The sequence below is a fragment of the Pseudopipra pipra genome, chromosome 4, assembly GCF_036250125.1.
Source record: "Pseudopipra pipra isolate bDixPip1 chromosome 4, bDixPip1.hap1, whole genome shotgun sequence".
NCBI classification, from domain to species: Eukaryota; Metazoa; Chordata; class Aves; order Passeriformes; family Pipridae; genus Pseudopipra; species Pseudopipra pipra.
In genome coordinates this window covers 51,876,206-51,893,890 of record NC_087552.1, presented here as the reverse complement: position 1 = coordinate 51,893,890, position 17,685 = coordinate 51,876,206, and the positions used below count along the sequence as shown (strand labels likewise).

At 43.3% G+C, this 17,685-nt stretch overlaps 1 protein-coding gene across 7 annotated transcripts in view; it reads right to left on the bottom strand.

Annotated features, from left to right (window-relative positions):
* Nucleotides 1-11,219, bottom strand: part of APBB2 (amyloid beta precursor protein binding family B member 2) — a 180,751-nt gene extending 169,532 nt beyond the window's left edge. For 6 of the 7 annotated variants that reach the window (XM_064652949.1, XM_064652952.1, XM_064652953.1 and 3 more), the window contains exon 1: nt 11,092-11,187. The gene's annotated coding sequence lies outside the window, so the exon portion shown is untranslated. The other variant, XM_064652950.1, reaches the window with a different exon arrangement.
* Between the last annotated feature and the right edge of the window lie 6,466 nt (nt 11,220-17,685).

Genomic DNA, 17,685 nt, shown 5'->3' with positions numbered 1-17,685 from the left:
ACAGATTTAAAACATCCTCAGGACTTACAGAGATGAACCTTAACAGTTTCCTGGGAGTAATAGGATTTATTGGGCCAAAAATTAAGGGGTTACAAGCTCAAACTTCTGATTTATAGCAGAAGCGCAAATTTCTTAATTTAAGTCCCACTGCAAGCTGGGATACTGTCAACCATATCAAGTGCTATTTTTTCCAGCTCTATATTTACACTTCAAGGATTATGTAGAAGCACAAAGAAAAAGCAAAGAAACCAGCTAAATGCCTCAATGTGAACCTTTTGGGGAAGGTTCAGAGAAGTCTGGGTTATACGTCTTCAAACAGGTCTCCAAAGCAGTATAAATCTAGACATCCATCAGAACTCAAAGAAGGAGGATCCAAGCTTTAAATTTAGGAAAACAATCATTTTACCTTGCATATGCACAAGAACTTGAGAAAGCATTGGGAGGAAGGCAGGTTTCTCTTCTGCTGTGGAAAGAGGCGCAGCTGAAGAATTTCAGCCTCACCCATGCAAAATTAGATATTTATTTTGGATAAATCCCACAAAATGTTTTCCGTCCAGCTAGCACTCCTACCTGCTGGCTTAGCAGCAGCAGACCAAGGCACTGTGCTGCAGGATGGCAGGCAGCCAGCCGCCAACTCCTGTTTCTCTCCAGAGACTGGCAGGGTAGACTGCTCAGTAAAGCCTCTGGATTACTGCAAAGCAAGGACAGAGGCAGCTCTCATCTGCTGTGTCTCTGGGGCTACAAGGGTCACCAGAGCCACTGCTACCAGAGAGACATTTTCATACAATTCTTACCAGCAAGGTCTGTCACAAATTTAGGGATGCACCTCACCATATCCTGCCTGTCAGCTGTTCTCATCACTGCAACACGTGCACACAAGTTGGAAAGCAGGGAGAAGAATGAGCATCACCTTCTGACTTGCTGGTAGGACCAGGCAGGCACTGAGGGGCTCCCCTTTTTTCTGCCTAAAAATGAGTAAGTAAAACCACATCACATGACTGTATCTGTTGCTACATACTGGCTGCCCAAAACCAGAGAGTGGAGACTGTATTTCAGAACCAGCATGCAGTAGTGCTGGCTGATTTCTAGCCCAAAGCAAGATAGGAAACAACAGAAACATGACTCCCACCTGAGGTAAAAACCTTTAACAGTGTTCTGAGGGTCCCATCACTTCAGGACATCCTTGGCCTTAAGCCTCATTGACATCCCTCAGAGCCTCCCAATCACCTCTCTTGATCCCCCTTCCCCACACAGACCTATCACTGAGAATATCTGAATTTTCTGTGGTCTGCCTTTAGAGTTACACCTCAGTACAAGCGCATCAAAGTATTGACATGCTGTTAGGTTACAAAGAGAAATTTCCCAGGGAACCCTTAAGCAATTTCCCTGGCAAACAGCACCATCTTTATCACATAAGGACATATCTATAATGGTTTTCAAAAAAGAATTACTGGTCCCTAAACACTCATATGCCTCTACCAGAGAGCTTCCTACACTTTGACATATAAAAGACCATTGTGTTTACCCACGTTTAAATCCATACTTGCAAAGGGAAATATACAGGATATTTTATGGAAAAAGTTTATACGTGCCAGTGCTAATGTAACAGCATGCAAAGATTATAAAAATAAGGTTAAAACACACTCATATAGTGAAGCTGGGTTTGCTAGTGGCTCTTGCACACTCTTAAATAATAGCACGTTTAAAGCAACACTGCTTTGTGTTTTTTCAATATCCTTGAGTAGTCATCTTACCAGCCTACAAAGTTATCTAACAATAGGTCTGATTTCAAACATTTCCAAGAAGCAAACATCAAATAATTAGAAACATGTTTCTTTTTTAATGCTTCTCTGTTCAAATACGCAAGTGTCACCAAACATTTTTCCTAAATTTGAGAACTTTTTCAAGATAACAAATGTAGAACTTCTCAAAAAAAAACCCAAAAAATCCTGTTTGTCTGAGTACATGCATCTTTTCTTATACAGCTGTGTTACTTAAACGACTCCCTTCACTGATGGTTCTCATGTTGTTTGACTGTTTTCTTAAACTGTGATGGGAAAAAGACAAAGGAGGGAGGAAAGAAGGAAAAAAAAAAAGGCAAGCAGGCTCCCACAGGACTCTAAAAATATGAGTTATTTCCCAAGCAGGCAATTCTCGCTATCTTTCAGATTCAAGTGAAATTACCTTTATAACCTTCCCCTTTCCTTTTACCTATCAGTATATGTTCCATTTCTGTTGTATTTTTAAGCTGACTTTTACATCTATACTTTTGGGAGAAGATAATATCAGAGTAAAATTTAATTTCTTAAAAGGCAAATTTTTTTTTAACATTTCAATTTCTTCTAGAAGTCCCAAACCATAGTAAGAATTTAACAGTAACTAATGGAGGATATGATACCATACTGTCAGCCAAGATAACACAAAATAAGGGTGGGGTATTAGCATTTTACACAAGCACACACCCACCATACACACAGCTATCTCATGGAATTATGTATCATCAAGATGGGCTTTTAATCTATCAACATCTTTAACAGGCTTCAAAGTCTCCAGTTCCCCGGATACACCCCGCTCCCATTGCAGCAATGGGAAGGAGTGGACTGGCAATGCTTGTGCTGCTTCATCCTTCCCTGGCCCTCCATGGCCAGCAGACCTGTCCAAGGGCAGGCCAGCTTCCTGCTCCACTTCCTCCACACCTGGGGCAAACCCCCCTCTCCTGGACTGCAGCACTCTCCTTCAGCAACAAGGGCAAAGCAATCCGGGACCGTTATGGATGGTGCACACCGGTGCATGCAGGTCTCTGCTGTACGGCAGAGGAGACGGCACAGCTGCAGCGAGAAGGCAGGAAGGACCAGTGGTACTGTATGGTTCCTCTAGGAGCACTGCATTTCACTTTCCAAGCCACATCAGCTCCACGCCGCTCCTCTTCTTCCCCAGAAATCAGGTACCCACTCCATCACTGCAGCACTAGCCCCTCTCTATCCTAGTGGCAGGCCATCTCCCCTCAAACTTTCCTGGTATGGCAACACAAACTCTGCCTGCTCTCCATTTCCTATATTTTCCAGCATCAGAGAAAAAAATGGCTTTATGAAGGAAAAATGACCACATAAGCATTCAAGAGGGAAGAAAAAACAGCAGAAAACTTTTGCATAGATTACTTTCATTGCTTTGAAATACCTTACATCACTCTAGCAAAGGGCGTTACCAAAACTTAACTCTGTCCTAATACTTTTTACCTTGTTCCCCTTTCTGCTGACCAGCATCACTACATTGACTTAGCACACATCCAGGGCCAGCCATTCCACAGGAAAACACAAGTTTCCCATGACAAAACTGCCAGGACACCCCAAGCCTGCCACTCTATCTGGGTGCCTGGCCTGGTGGACCTAACGATCTTCCAGAGGTTTTATACCCAGATTGGTATCAAGGGAAAAAAAGCAAACATGGACATCCTGCATCTCCTGCTCATATAGGAGGCATGCAAGATGCTGACAAAACAAGATCATCATGTAGTGCTGGAGGTTTCCTTATGTATCCCTCCATATGTATCCCAAATACCCAGGTTCCCTACTGTATTTACTTCCAGATGAATCTTTCTTTAAGTTCATAGATTGTGCCCTATATGTACTTATCTTCAACTCATTTAAACAACTTAATTAAACTATCTTTCTGTTATGCTGCATTTAAATCCTAATTTAATCTGACAAGTGCCAAGCTCTCCATGGGAGGGCAATCCTCCTCCTTATTCCTCTTCCTTGCAGTTCCCTTTCATCTGTCATGCTGGTTCTCTTCGCAGCTTCCTCCATAGCTACACAATTCAATACGTTGCTAAGAAATACCTCTTCATAACAATAATCCTCTTTGCAAATAGAATTAACAAGGCAAGTGTAAACACCGGAGCAATGAATTCGTTGTCATATTTACCCAAACTACTGCTTCCAGTTCCTTATAATGAAATTCTATATTAAATACGTAGGATGGCTTAATGTCAATCTCCTCATTTTCTGAATTCTGCATCTGGCCAGTAAGCACCCTGCAGCATCTCCCTGCAACTCAGATGAGGAATTATAGTTACGAGGTTTCCAATAAAGGCTTAAATAATTTGTGCCAATATTAGTCACACCAAATTATTGCCATTTAGTAACTGTTTGGAGGGCTTTCTACCCCGAGAACACTGCAAAGGAAAGACATGTTTGTACAACAGATAACAACAAAATACGTAAAGGTTATGGTAGTTTCTTCTGTTCAAACAAGTTAATTCATAAAGGTAGGGAACATTTAGTGCCTGCCAGTTTCCTTCCCTTTGGAATCTGTCCTTCACACACAATAGTTACATTGGGAAAACTCCCTCCATAATCAGCTAGTAGACATAAGAAAAAAATCAGTTGTGACCCAGAGAGTACTGCATGAAGCATATTTTAGTACCAATATTAAACCCAAAGGGTATTTTTAAACACATAATCTACACTCGGAATCTGCAGAGGTAGTTTAGAAATGTTCCTTTTGGTGCAATTGAAAATTAAACTGTGTTTGCACTAAAGGGAAACAAAAAATAACCTCCAACAAAACAGCTAAACACACTACAAAACTGCTTAAAAGCATATCACAGCAAAGCATGACTAGTGCTTCCAGGAGGGTTTTCTCAAAGGCAGGCAGAATTGATGTTTGTCTGACAGAAAACATTAACTGGGGTGCAACATAATCCAGCAAGGAAGACAAAGGAAAGAGTGAAAGGTTCCTGTTTTCTACAGAAAATAAGGACAGCCAAACAGTAATAAATCATTGAGTTACAACTCTATTTTGAGAGGACACCACAGAGATTTTAGCGGAGGTTAAATTGTGAAGTCCAACAGATTAAACTATCAAATGTAAGTCTTCCAGGAGTTTGCTTAAAGTACTTTATGGCCGTAGCATTATTCAGAACAAAACAAACCAGAATTACAAATGCTGGCTATATGGTATTGAGATCAGAAGCAAAAATTTGCATATTTTATTTTCTAGGAAACCTTCCTCTGTCACATATTATTACTTTCAAAGCACTACTACTCAAGTTAGCAGTATACATTCATGAATTCCTAGAGTAAACTGCATCTGACTTCATTCATCTGAGATCAGTGTTCAGAATCAAATGCAGCGCAGACTACTGATAAAGGCAGAAATTTGCATCTAGTTAATCATCCTAATTGTTATGCAGACCACTTTAAAAAGGGACTAATCAGTGTTATACTCAGATGCAAGGTTTGTTCAGCAGTAAAAGTCGCCATCTAAATGCTCATACAAACAAATAACACATTTTCAGGGGCAACTGAAGCTCAGCGCATTTCAGCTAAAAAATGAGAATGGTTTTGACGCTGGGAGACAGAACTTTGAGATTGATCTCAGATCTCCAGGTAAATCGAGTTTCATCTTTCTAAAGCATAAAAAGCCCACCACACAAGGTCAACTCACTATCCTGCAAATGATGGAGGCCAAGTCTCTGCTGTCTTTGTCAGAGCAGACTCCTACATTCATTTCCAATTGCCTTGCTGCAGGGTCTGCCGTCATACCCTTGGCAATAGACTACAGCAACCAGGACCTCAGATGAGGCACAGATAAACAAGTGTTCATTAGCAATCTCAGGGCACTGTCTGCTATACTTCCTTCAAATTCTTCTGACAACCTTCTTCAGAGCTCTGCAACCTCAGGCTTGAAACACCCCTTGAAGAAGGTGAATGGAAAGTGGGAAAAAAGAGACAACAATCCCAGTAAGGTTCCAGGGGAATACAGAGCTGCAAAGACTAACACCTCTACTGGGATACTAATTAACTCAAGTGATGCTAATGATAAAAAGAGAGTATTTGGTCATCTGGATAAACTGTCTATTGTACAAGACTCAGTACAGTTTGTACAGAGAGATGTCCTTTCCAAGTTCTTCAAAGGTGCCAAACGCGGACAAGGTACACTCATTCCTTCTGACCCATGTGAACTTCCAAAAGGACATCAACCATATCCCTTACCAAAAAACTGAAGGCCTTCTTGGGGAAATAAGGCAGACAGAAATAAGAAAAGGTCCTATGTGGGGAGATAGATGGCTGAAAAATAGAGGGAGGATAAGGGCAAGAGTAAACTGTCTCTTCTTTGAATGAACAGAAGTTACCAATGAAGTTTGGCAGAGACATATGCTCAGGCTTTGGCTGCTTGACACATTCATGTGAGACAAGGAAAGGAGGATGAACAGTGAGTCGAGGAAGTGTGATGATAAAAAAATGTATTATGGTAGAAAGGCCAGGATGTGAAGAATTGCACAGTCTCCTCTGGGAGACTGAGTCTATAAGGGTGCAGAGGAAAGCTAATGCAAATAAACACAAGAAATGTAAGAAGATGCACGTGGGAAAGACACGACCATGTCTATACGTCACTGTGGGATTCCAAACTGACCGTACTCCTAAAAAACATCTTGACATTTCAGTTTCACAGATTCAAGAAATTAACTCTCTAGCAAATCTCCAAAAAGCAAATCAAACATTACAAATCACTAAGAAAGAAACCAAAACATGGTTATTTCCCTGTATAGCCCCAAAGCTCACCTACATATTGAAAACTGTATACAGCCCTGATCCTCCCATCCTAAAGTGACAAGCAAAACTAGGATCAACTCCTGGAAGAGGTTGCTCATGGTCCAGAATGGCTTCCAGACAAAGAATATCCAAGTAGGCAATTCTTCAGGCAGGTCAAAAGGCAACTTGATGAGGAAGACAGAGGCCTACAAAATCCTGAATGGCATAAGTACAGGATCACTAACCATCTCTGCCACAGAAGAGCTAAGAGTCACCACATGAAGGAAGCCAAGCAGAAGGAGGGAATTCCTTACACAGTCAGAAGCAGACCCACAGAGAAGCAGCACTCCTGGCCAAAGGCCATAGAGGCTGCAACGACATCCCAGGAGGCTGCAGATAGAGCAGATATGCATTTGGAACCAAAAATGTTTTGAAACAGGGAAAGTATGCACCTAACTCTGGCAATGCCAAGCTGAGAACAGAGAGAGGGTTCAGAGAGTATCTATAGAGAAGGTTTTGAATAAGGGCATCCCGTTCTTATTTTTCCTTGGATATCTGCTTACATGGAGAGGGGGAAAAAAAGAAATGCTGCAGAAAACAACGAATTAAAAAGGGAGCAGGCTGAAGAAGGAAAAAAAAATTAGGAAACTAAAGCAGGACACCACACAGAGCATCCCAACAACACCCTCTGCTCCTTAAATCTCTGGGGACAGCATGGATTACTCCTCTGCCTGCACAAAGCCATACTGAGACAAGGAAAGAGAAACAGGCACAGAGCACAGAGGTGCCGAGATACTGGTCATTGAGTCTGGATCCCACCAGCCCACGGAGAGAGGCAGGAGGAGACTGACAAGAAGATCCCATTCCTTTGCAGGGCGCCAGATAGGAAAGCTATAAATAAAAAAAAACCAAACACCTGTAAGCTCAGGAAGAGGCTTTGGAGAAGCAAGAACAGGAACTGCAGCCTCATGCATTAGCTATACATGTCCCAAGGTCTCCTTTTCCCTGCAAAAGGGATGTGAGTCACAGAGCCAAAGAATCACATCATAAATGTACCCATTTCCACCTCTCCATTATTTTCTCACATTTGATTTCAGCAGGGAATAGATCAGCCTAAAGTATAAGTCAGCAAGAAAGAGCCCCTCATCCCTCCTGATGGCAAGACACCCTTGCTTTGGCCCATAATAGTTGCTCTTTCATTTCTATACTTACTACATCTCTGAGAAGCAGTCAGGTACTGCTGCCAGTCACAGTACCCATTATACAGCATCCACAGCTGGTTGTATTCCACGCTGCACACACGATATTTTTAGAGTCAACTACAGACTTTACACAAGTTCAACTACTGCAACCACCATGCCAGATAACTCAGCTATTCTGCATGACAGCAAATTGAGACAAATCCCATGCACAACTAGCTCAACTAGACTTGTTTTCAAATTTGCTTTAACTTCATTTATTCCAGTCTTCCAGTCACAGCATAGCTTGGAGCACTGGTCTCAGTTCACAGCATCTGAGTCTGCTGTACAGCCCCCCAAGAACTGCTTTTTTATCTTTCTTGAGAGGATTTATGAATTACTTATGTGGGAGGGAGGTTTGCTGCAGTTCATTTTTTAAACTGAAGGTTAGTAAGCTCAAGCAGCTCACACGCACAAACATACAGTCTTCTTTTGCACAGTTTTGATTTAAAGAAAAAGGATTTTCCACACAATTACATGCAGCTGTTAGACAACACATTATTTTGCAGGGGGGAAAAAAACTAACATGCAAAACATTTCAGAAAGTCGCCACTAAGCACACTGCAATCCTTTCTATGCAGCAATACAAATTGTAAGGCAAGCATTTTTATGCCAGTTTTGAATGTCAGATTTTAAAAATAAGAAACTCTAGCGCAGAAAATCTATGTTAACTCAGACATACGGAAAAGCTTTTCCTGAGTCACCAAGCCTTATTTCCTACTGCCACAGCCAAGCACACAATACAGACTTCCTCAGTATATCCTCAAGAGCCAGCTAAGGGGCTTGCTTCCATTTATCCCACTTGAAGGTAGTTCTAGAACCTCAGTCCATTTAGGGAAGAAACTGTGTAAATTCCAACTTAAGTTTATTCATGCCAGTTTATATCTATTTGTTCTCATGCCAACATTGTTCTTTAGCTTAAACAGCTCCTTGCCCTTTCTAGTGTTTATATCCCTGCTGTATTTGCAGACTGCAATCATATTCCCTCTCAGGCTTCATTTGCTAGGCTAAACAAGCTGGGCTTTCCTCATGTCCTATGGAATAGGAGGCATTTCTGTTCTCCAGCTTCAGTCTGCACCTGTCCCACCCACAGCACAGGTGAGAGAACCTGTGCCTGGCACTCTCTAGGAGCTTGCACCCATCCCACCCCCCCTCCTGCCAGTGTCCTGGCCAAACACACTCTACCATTACCTTTACTTTCTCCACAGCAGCAAGGCAGCAGCAGCTTGATCCACAATGATCCAATGCACCCAGCACATGCTCTGCTCTACCATTCTCAGTAATGGATCTCCCTGCTTGCAGCAGGGAACAAAGGCAAGACTTTGTCTTCCACCAGCAAGTGGAATACATACAGTTTGCTTTCAGCACAGATGATTTGTTCAAATGTGATCACACATCCTAGGTCAGAGCTTGCTATCTGATGGAGATGTAATCAGTTGATTGCTCACCACAACCTACCAACTACCAGGATTCATTTTAGTTTTTCACAATCTCTGCTAAAAAATTCTTACAGTAGGCAATCTGAAGTATTCAAATTCCCCTTTATCTAGCTCCTGAAGTAACCACTCTCTTCAGCTTAAACCCTGTAGCAGACCTTTCTAGGCTCCTCAGGTATTTCCTAAGGAAGTCACCATCCCTCCTGAGGAAGAGCACAGCACAGCCTACTCAACACCACACCAAAAATGACCAGTTTTGTCACTGGTTCCCAACTTAGTTGCAGAACTGAAAAAACAGAAGAAATAGTACAGGTTTCCAAGTCATGCATTCCATTTCCCAGCAAATTATTCCCACAGTTGTAATCTACTGCTTAGACGACTCTTGCTGGGAAAGGCACATTCACTCATGCTGTTTCAGAGCCAAGAATCTTCCTCCTTGTTACTACCAAGTTACATATTCTTCCTAATATATGAAAAAATTATTCTTCATCACAAAGAGTCCTCTCCAGATCTCAATTTCCCCTAGGTGGCAAAAAAAAATCCCAAAAATACAAGCCAAAAAGTATTCCATCAAACACTCATTGCTGTAAAGTAAAGGAAGAACAAAAATACCCACACTCCATATGACTGTTCCAGGCAAGGAAATTAATCAGCCAAGATTTTGTCCCAAGGTCACCATAAGAGGATGTTTCTCCCTTTAAGTGCTAGGACATCTGCACGCTTATTTTAACTAAATGCAATTATGCAGGCAGAAAATAGTTTTAAACACAAGGCAGACAACTCATTCAATCTTTCAGAACATACTAGAGCATAAGATGGCAGGACGATGACATGTCAGATCTAGAATGAACTAGAGGAACACAGTGCTGAGCCAGAGGACACAGCAAAGCTGCAGCAGCTCAGCAGCAACCCACACCTCAGCTTCTGGGGCAACACAGCAGACCTTTAGTGAAGCATTGAAACTTGCTGCAGATACTGTCATCCTGCACAACTGATTGCAGATACCATTTACCATGTACAGCTACCAACAGCATCCACAATGCCAAAAGCCTACAAGCCCATCACCACTTCAGGGTTGGGTTTTTTTCTTCATTTTAGTTATTTTGAGTTTAAAGCCAAGAACTACACTTGTCCTTCCCAGCAAGCAGAAGCCCACCCAAGAATTAAAAATCATTGCAAGCAAGCAGGCAAAGCAACGAAGTACAAATACAAACCACTACACTTTCCATCTTATCTGTCTGAATTCACTCTCTCTCTAGCTGCAAGCAGAAGTAGCTCTGTCGCTGCCTTGGGACCCAAGCAAATTCGTGAGAACTTCCAAGTGGGATTCATGGAGTCCATGTTCTGTTCCAAGGACTGTATTTTTTTGCACGCTCCCATTTGCAACCCCGCGTGCAACCCTCGACTAAGATTTAATCGCAGAGCTGAACTCGCAAAAGACCGTTCTAATAACAATAATAATTTTTAAAAGGTACTTCTACAGGCACTTTTGACACTTTTCAGGCTTTTTTACCGCACCACCATCAGCAGAACCAGACCGGCTGCCGCTGCTATTCGCCGCCCGCGGGCGCAGAGCCCACGCTCGCCCCAGGCTGGAGCCAGCTCTGCAGCAGCAGCGGCAGCACCGCAGCGCTCCTGCACGCCGGGGGAAGGCAGCGGACCGCCGGCCGGCCCCGGCCCCGCACCCTCGAGGCGGGGATGCGCCGGAATCGCCCCGGGCAAGGGCGACGGGACCCTCCCTCGGCCTCCTGCCCGCTCCCTCGGGCAGCGGGCCGGGGCGGCGGCACCGCGGGCGGCCGCGCACCGAGGGCTCCGCCGCGGGACACGCTGCGCTGCGCTGCCCGCCCTTCTTCCTCCCTCCCGGCCCGCCGCCGAGCGCACCTGCCCACCGCTCCGCTCCGCTCCGCCGCCCTCCCCGGAGGCGCCCGTAGCCGCTGCGGGATGCGGCCAGCCTTCCGGAAACGCTTCCCAGCCCGCTGCGCTTACCCAGGAAACGATTCCGGCCGCCGGCCGCCGCCGCCCCTCCTCTCCCTCCGCCCCGGCCACCGCCCAAAGCCGCGGCCCGCAGGGAGCCGGCCGGGCGGGGCGAGGGCTGCGGAGCCGCGCTGTGTGTGTGCCCGTGCCCGCTGCCAGCCCCCCGCTCCAGCCGCCGCTCCAGCCCCCGCTCCAGCCCCGCCGCACCCTCGCCAGACTTCGCGCCCGCCCCGGACTCCCGCCAGACCTCAGACTCGCGGTGTCTCGGCGGAGCAGCATTGGGGGTTCTTAGTCAACAGCTCACTGGCAGCCTCCAGAGCAGATGTCCTTCTGTGAAGGAGTAGGGATTGTGTGTGAGGCAGGTTTACCCCGGAAAAAAAAAAAAAAATCGTTTTTTCTCCTTAGGGGAAAAGAAGGGTCTGGCTTATGCTTGGCAAATGTAGTAATGCCCATATCAAGATGAGACAGTGGCAATTACGCTCCCAAAATGCCACCTGCTGTATTCCAGCGCTCTTCCAGCAATAATGAGAGCCAGAGAGGTAGACAGCCAAGGTTTGGAAGCTCACCTAGAAGAAGACCTTATCGCTCTCTACAGCTATCTGAAAGGAGGTTCTATACAGGAGGAGATTGGTCTCTTCTCTGAGGTAAAAAGCAATAGAACAAGAGGAAACAGCCTCAAGTTGCACTAGGGGAGGTTTTTATTGGACATTAGGGAAAATTTCTGCACTAAAATTTCTTCGTCAGGCGTTGGAATAGCTGCCCAGGAAAGTGGTAGGATCACTGTTCCTGGAGGTACTTAAAAGGATGTATAGATGTAGTACTTGGGGACATAGTATAGTTGCGGACTTAGCAGTGTCAGGGTAATGGCTGGACTTCATGATTTTAGAGGTCTTTTCCAACCTTAACAATTGTATGTTTCTATGGCTCTAAGAAAGGGTTGTTTTCCAAGGGTTGTTGGATATGGACTCCAAGTAGCAACACGGGTGTCAGTTAAACACTCACCTGGCTGGTAAACATTAGCAAACCCCTCTAGTGGAATAATGGAGTGTGCTTGAAACCAGCATAGTGTTCCAAGTAGCGGTGTTCTGGTGGGTCTCAAAACTCAGGTAACCAGTGTGAATGAAAAGAAATGGAGTGTTCTCATGTGCAGAAAACAAACAAGTAAAGGACCAGGCCAGGAAACTTCACTGCTCTAACCTGCTTGTAGTACTACGGGGTTAAAGTTGAGAGTAAATCCTTAGGCACGTCTCGAGATGGATGAATAGAGAATCACAGCAATGTCCTGGACAGTTAGTAGTCAGACTTAAAAGAACACACTCATAGAAAGATATTTCTGTTTAAAGCCTTCCAAATATGTGGGATATTCTCTGTTCTGTCAAGATAGGTTTTTGAGATTACAGAGGAAGAAACTGCTCATTGCTAAAGCAAAAATTCAACATGGGATGATAGTTCTGTGGAAAGCATGTAAATGCTAACAGACCTTTTACTGCTACACCTTCTAACAATCTTAGGAAGTCCCTGAAACAGCAGATGCAAAATAATCAGCAGTAAAATAGTGTTGTATTGCAGTGACCAAAGAGGTACAAAGAGATCAAAGAAGTCTATTATAATAATAAAATGGGCAGTCTCATTTTCTCATAAATTAAAACACATTTAGTAGTCCTATTGAAGTGCCCAAGTCCACTTTAAAATTTATCACACAATTTATAATGGCAAATCTGTTTATCTGCAAAAGATGATTTTTCCTATGCATTACAGAACCTTCTTTAGTATTTTGTTCCCTGGCTTTACAACTCTGCTCCTGAGAATGGCAGAACACTCATGAACTGAGAATAATTAAAGGAATCATTAAGATGAATAGGAATATAGCATCTTTAATTAGAAATATTTTATGGTCTTAGAAGATTATATTGACACCTAGCAGCCTAAAGAACAGAAAAAAATATTTGTAATTATAAGCACTACAATGATGAACAAAAAGAAACAAAAATTAGGTGAAGATGTACAATGATTAGGCAAAGATGTAATAATGCAGAGCAAAACACCTGAAAATTATACTTAAATACTTAATAGCTTGCTATTAAATGTATTGTTCTTGTGTGTAGTGGTACCCACATTTCTCCATTTGTCTTAAAGTTGGACATGATTTAATCTTCTAATTTGTTTTAAAAATGCAACACTTTTATAAACTAAAACTCAGGTTTTAATTTATATTTTTAGATTAAAAACTATGATGATGGTCCAAAAAAGCCTTCAAATAGTTATAATGATCTGTAATAAAAACATGTCATCATGATCAAGAAGGACTGATGACCTCCTGAGACATCCAAAGGTCATTGATCAAATTTCAGCATTTTCAAAACAGGATGCTACTCTCTTCAACAAAGCACATCATCCAGCAGGAGGGAAAGCTTTTATGCTTTTACAGCATACTGGAACAGAACTTTCCCTGGAATATGCACTATATCTACTGAAGACATAAAAGACAAGTATTGGGTTACGAAGATTATTAGTGAATAACCTATTAATATATTTCTCTGACAGAAATGTCCAGGCAAGATACTCAGAAATTCACGTTCCTTTAATGAGAACTGTAATAATCCTGCATTGTGGTTAGAATCAATCTAATCACTATGTGGTTAGAGTTATGATTAACATTTAGTTACATAGTCTATATAATGCACTTTGGATTGCAGTGTAGTAAGCAGAGTGTTGTGAAGTGTTGAGGAATCTAAGTAAGGAATTTCATGTCCTAAATGGACAGCTGCTCAGGACATTCACTTCTTGGAAACATTTCCAGGTGGATACACTGCTTACCTAGGCTCAGCAAGTCTCATCAAGTACTTCGTAGAATCACAGAATATCCTGAGTTGCAAGGGCCCCACAAGGATAATTGAAGTCTAATTCTTGGTTTAAAGCAATCCATTGTGTTAACTTTTCCAGTTCAATGAAACAGTTTCTGCAGTTGTGGCCTTGAAGAACTGAATACTGAGCACCTCATGTTCTGCACTTAAGACACAAATACCTTGTGAAATAGTATTTATGAACAACATGGGGGAAAAAAAAGAGGCCTTTCTATATTATCAGCTCATACCAAAAGAATTTCATTATCATCTTGCTGTTCCTGTATGGGAACTGTTGACTGCAAATTTGTTTTGGTTTAAGTCTATCTGACTTAGGAACAAGGAATGACAGTCCATAGGAGTCTCCACTGGCAAGTAACACTCTGCAACTGACCCTTGGTGCTGCAAGGGTCTGCAGGCCCCGTGTCAGGACTGACTATGCCTCCGAGTGTGCTCTCAGAAGTTCATAGGTTCTCTCTCTGCTTTTTTCTATATACCAGCTTTTTAATTATGGGTTAGTCCATGTAGAGGGATAGTTTCTTTCACTGCAGCGGGAAGCAGGAAAGAGGTGACTGAAATAAGCAACGCTACCATCTAGTGGTACTGCTGCACTTCCATATCACAGAGGAACCTACACCATCTTTTGCTGAATATATTGATCCTAAACACAGAAACTTAATTAGGAAAATTCAGTAATAGCAGAATGGTAATTTTCTTTGGAACTGTCTCTAACATTTTCACACAGCTACATTAAGTTTCCATTTTAAATATGAAATCAAATAATTTTCCAGAAAGAATGAAAACCACCACACACAGTGCATGCACAGCTGGCAGATTTAAGAATTAGACTTGTAGCATGTAATTTTTCATTACAACCTTGAACATGTTTAGAGACCTCAGTCCCTCAGATGTATTGCTTCTCAGGACCTGTGCAAAAGTATGTGTGTTGCTCCCATTATTTTGAGTTCCTGTCTCCTTAGTGCTCCCTGGGCAAGCATATAGTGAAAGACTAATTCTGCCATGGACAAACTTCCCTGTGTTATTTATAGAAAAGCAAAGACTGTAAGACATCAGTGTCAGATAAGATTACTCCAGTAGTTTAATCAAACCAGGCACTAAATCAAGGTCTTCTGCTGTACTCGTGGAGCTCTCCCCCATTCACTGTATTAGCTATCTCAGGCATGTTATCACTACATTAATTAAGGTTATAGGGGAACAAGTGCAAGTGGAGCAATTTGTAGGCCAGCAGTTCTCTGATTTCTTGAGGTGCTAAGCAAGGCAGAATGATAATCTTGAAGTTTCTTTCTAGCTCTTCAGGAATGCAAAGCCTTGTGTTACAACCAGCCTTCCTTACAACCAGGAATGATTGTAAAGTAAGTTATAAATGATCTCTTAGACATCTGTCTACATGTAATTCTCTAATCTCTCCTTTCCCTGCCTGTTATACAGCAGTATATTGAGATTTCCTACAGGCAAGGTGAAGGAAAGGTGGCCTGGCCTGGCTGGCCCCCAGGCATATAAGCTCCTTGGTTACATGATGCGCTATTAATGCAGAGTTTCCAAATGCTACAGCAGCTGCTTAGGCACTCTACTAGAAGCCAGTAGGTGCTTTCAGAGCTGACTTTTCTGCAAACTCAGTTTACTTTTTTATGTGGCTCTGGTGGACAAAAATACTGAAAAGTTGACACAGAGCAAGGCCCATAATTATAATTATTCAAATAAAGAGAATAGCTCATGCTTTCAAAGCTAACATCTAGCTAGATTTTCTTACCTTGGCTGCATAAAATGGGAACTATAGCCCTGATGAGCACTGAAACATGATCACCAACATTTTCCTACAACTGAGAAATAGAAATACAACAGAGACTTTGCAATGTCATTTGCCTTTGAAGCTGCGAAGATGTTGAGAAGGCAGTTGTTCAAACAGCACAAAATAAAGCACAGCTTAGAAGTTTTAGGCAAACACGTCTCCATTGCCAGCAGTTGCTGTGTTTCAGCCCTGGTGCTCTTGCATCTTGGAGCTTTCTCTGGAAGTGCTTCACTGCAGGTTCTGCTTCCCAACAGGCAGCCAAAGATGGTGTATCAGTACAGGTCCCTGTGAGGCAGTCAGGAAACCCATTCTTAGGCCAGAATGGCTAACCCACTCATATGCTATATATGGTGCTTCGAGAAACCTGCTTGGTTCGAGAAACCTGCTTGGTCAAGTTGAAGGTGTCCCTCCCCATGGCAGGGGGTTTGAGACCTCTCTCAAAGATTATTGAATAGCCTTGGGAATATGGAGAGGTCCCAGTTGACTGGAAGCTGGCAGACGTTGTTCCAATTTTCAAGAAGGGCAAGAACGATGACCCTAGGAGCTACAGACCCGTCATTTTCACTTTAGTGCTGGGTAAAATTATGGAGAAGATTATTCTTGGAGTTATTAAAAAACACCTGCAGGACAACACAGTCATCAGTCACAGCCAGCATGGCTTCATGAGGGAGAAGTCCTGCTTCACAAACTTAATTTGCTTTTATGACAAGGTAACCCACCTAGTTGATCAAGGGAAGCCAGTTGATGTAATCTTTTTGGATTTCAGTAAAGCTTTCAATACTCTCTGTCACAGGATCCTTCTGGACAAACTGTCCAGCACACAGCTGGATAAACACATCGTGTGGTGGATGAGCAATTGGCTTACAGGTCGAGCACAGAGGGTAATAGTGAATGGGGTGACATCAGACTGTCAGCCTGTCACTAGTGAGGTTCCACAGGGCTCTAGTTTGGGGCTACTGCTCTTCAACATCTTCATAAATGACTTGGATGCAGGACTCAAAGGTATAGTAAGTTTGCTGACATTACTAAATTGGGAGGAGCTGTTGACTCCTTCAAGGGCAGAGAGGCCCTGCAGAGAGACCTCAACCAATTAGAGGACTGGTCAATCACCAACTGTATGAAGTTGTAAAAGGGCAAATGCCGGATTCTGCACCTGGGATGAGGCAAACCTGGTTATATATAAAAACTGGGCAATGAGATACTGGATAACAGCACCTTGGAAAGAGACCTGGGGGTTCTGGTCAATGGCAAGTTGAATATGAGTCAGCAGTGCCCTGGCAGCCAGGAGGGCCAACCATGTCCTGGAGGGCATCAGGCAAAGTATCACCAGCTGGTCAAGGGAGGTGATTGTCCTGCTCTGCTCTGCACTGGTGCTGTCTCACCTTGAATATTGTGTGCAGTTTTGGGCACCACAATATAGGAAAGATTTTCAGCTATTGGAGAGTGTCCAAAGGAGGGCAATGAAGATGGTGAAGGGCCTTGAGGGGAAGCTGTATGAGGAACGGCTGAGGGCACTTGGTCTGTTCAGCCTGCAGAAGAGGAGACTGAGGGGAGACCTCATTGTACTCTACAACTTCCTTGTGAGGGGAAGCGAAGGAGCAGGCACAGATCTGTATTCTCTGGTGACAAATGACAGGACCTGAGGGAATGGCCTGAAGTTGTGTCAGGGTAGGTTTAGGTTGGATATTAGGAAAAGGTTTGTCACTCAGAGGGTGGTCGAGCACTGGAACAGGCTCCCCGGGGAAGTGGTCACAGCACCAAGCCTGACAGAGTTCAAAAAGTGTTTGGACAGTTCTTGGGGTTGTCCTGTGCAGGGCCAGAAGCTGGACTTTGATGATCCTTATGAGT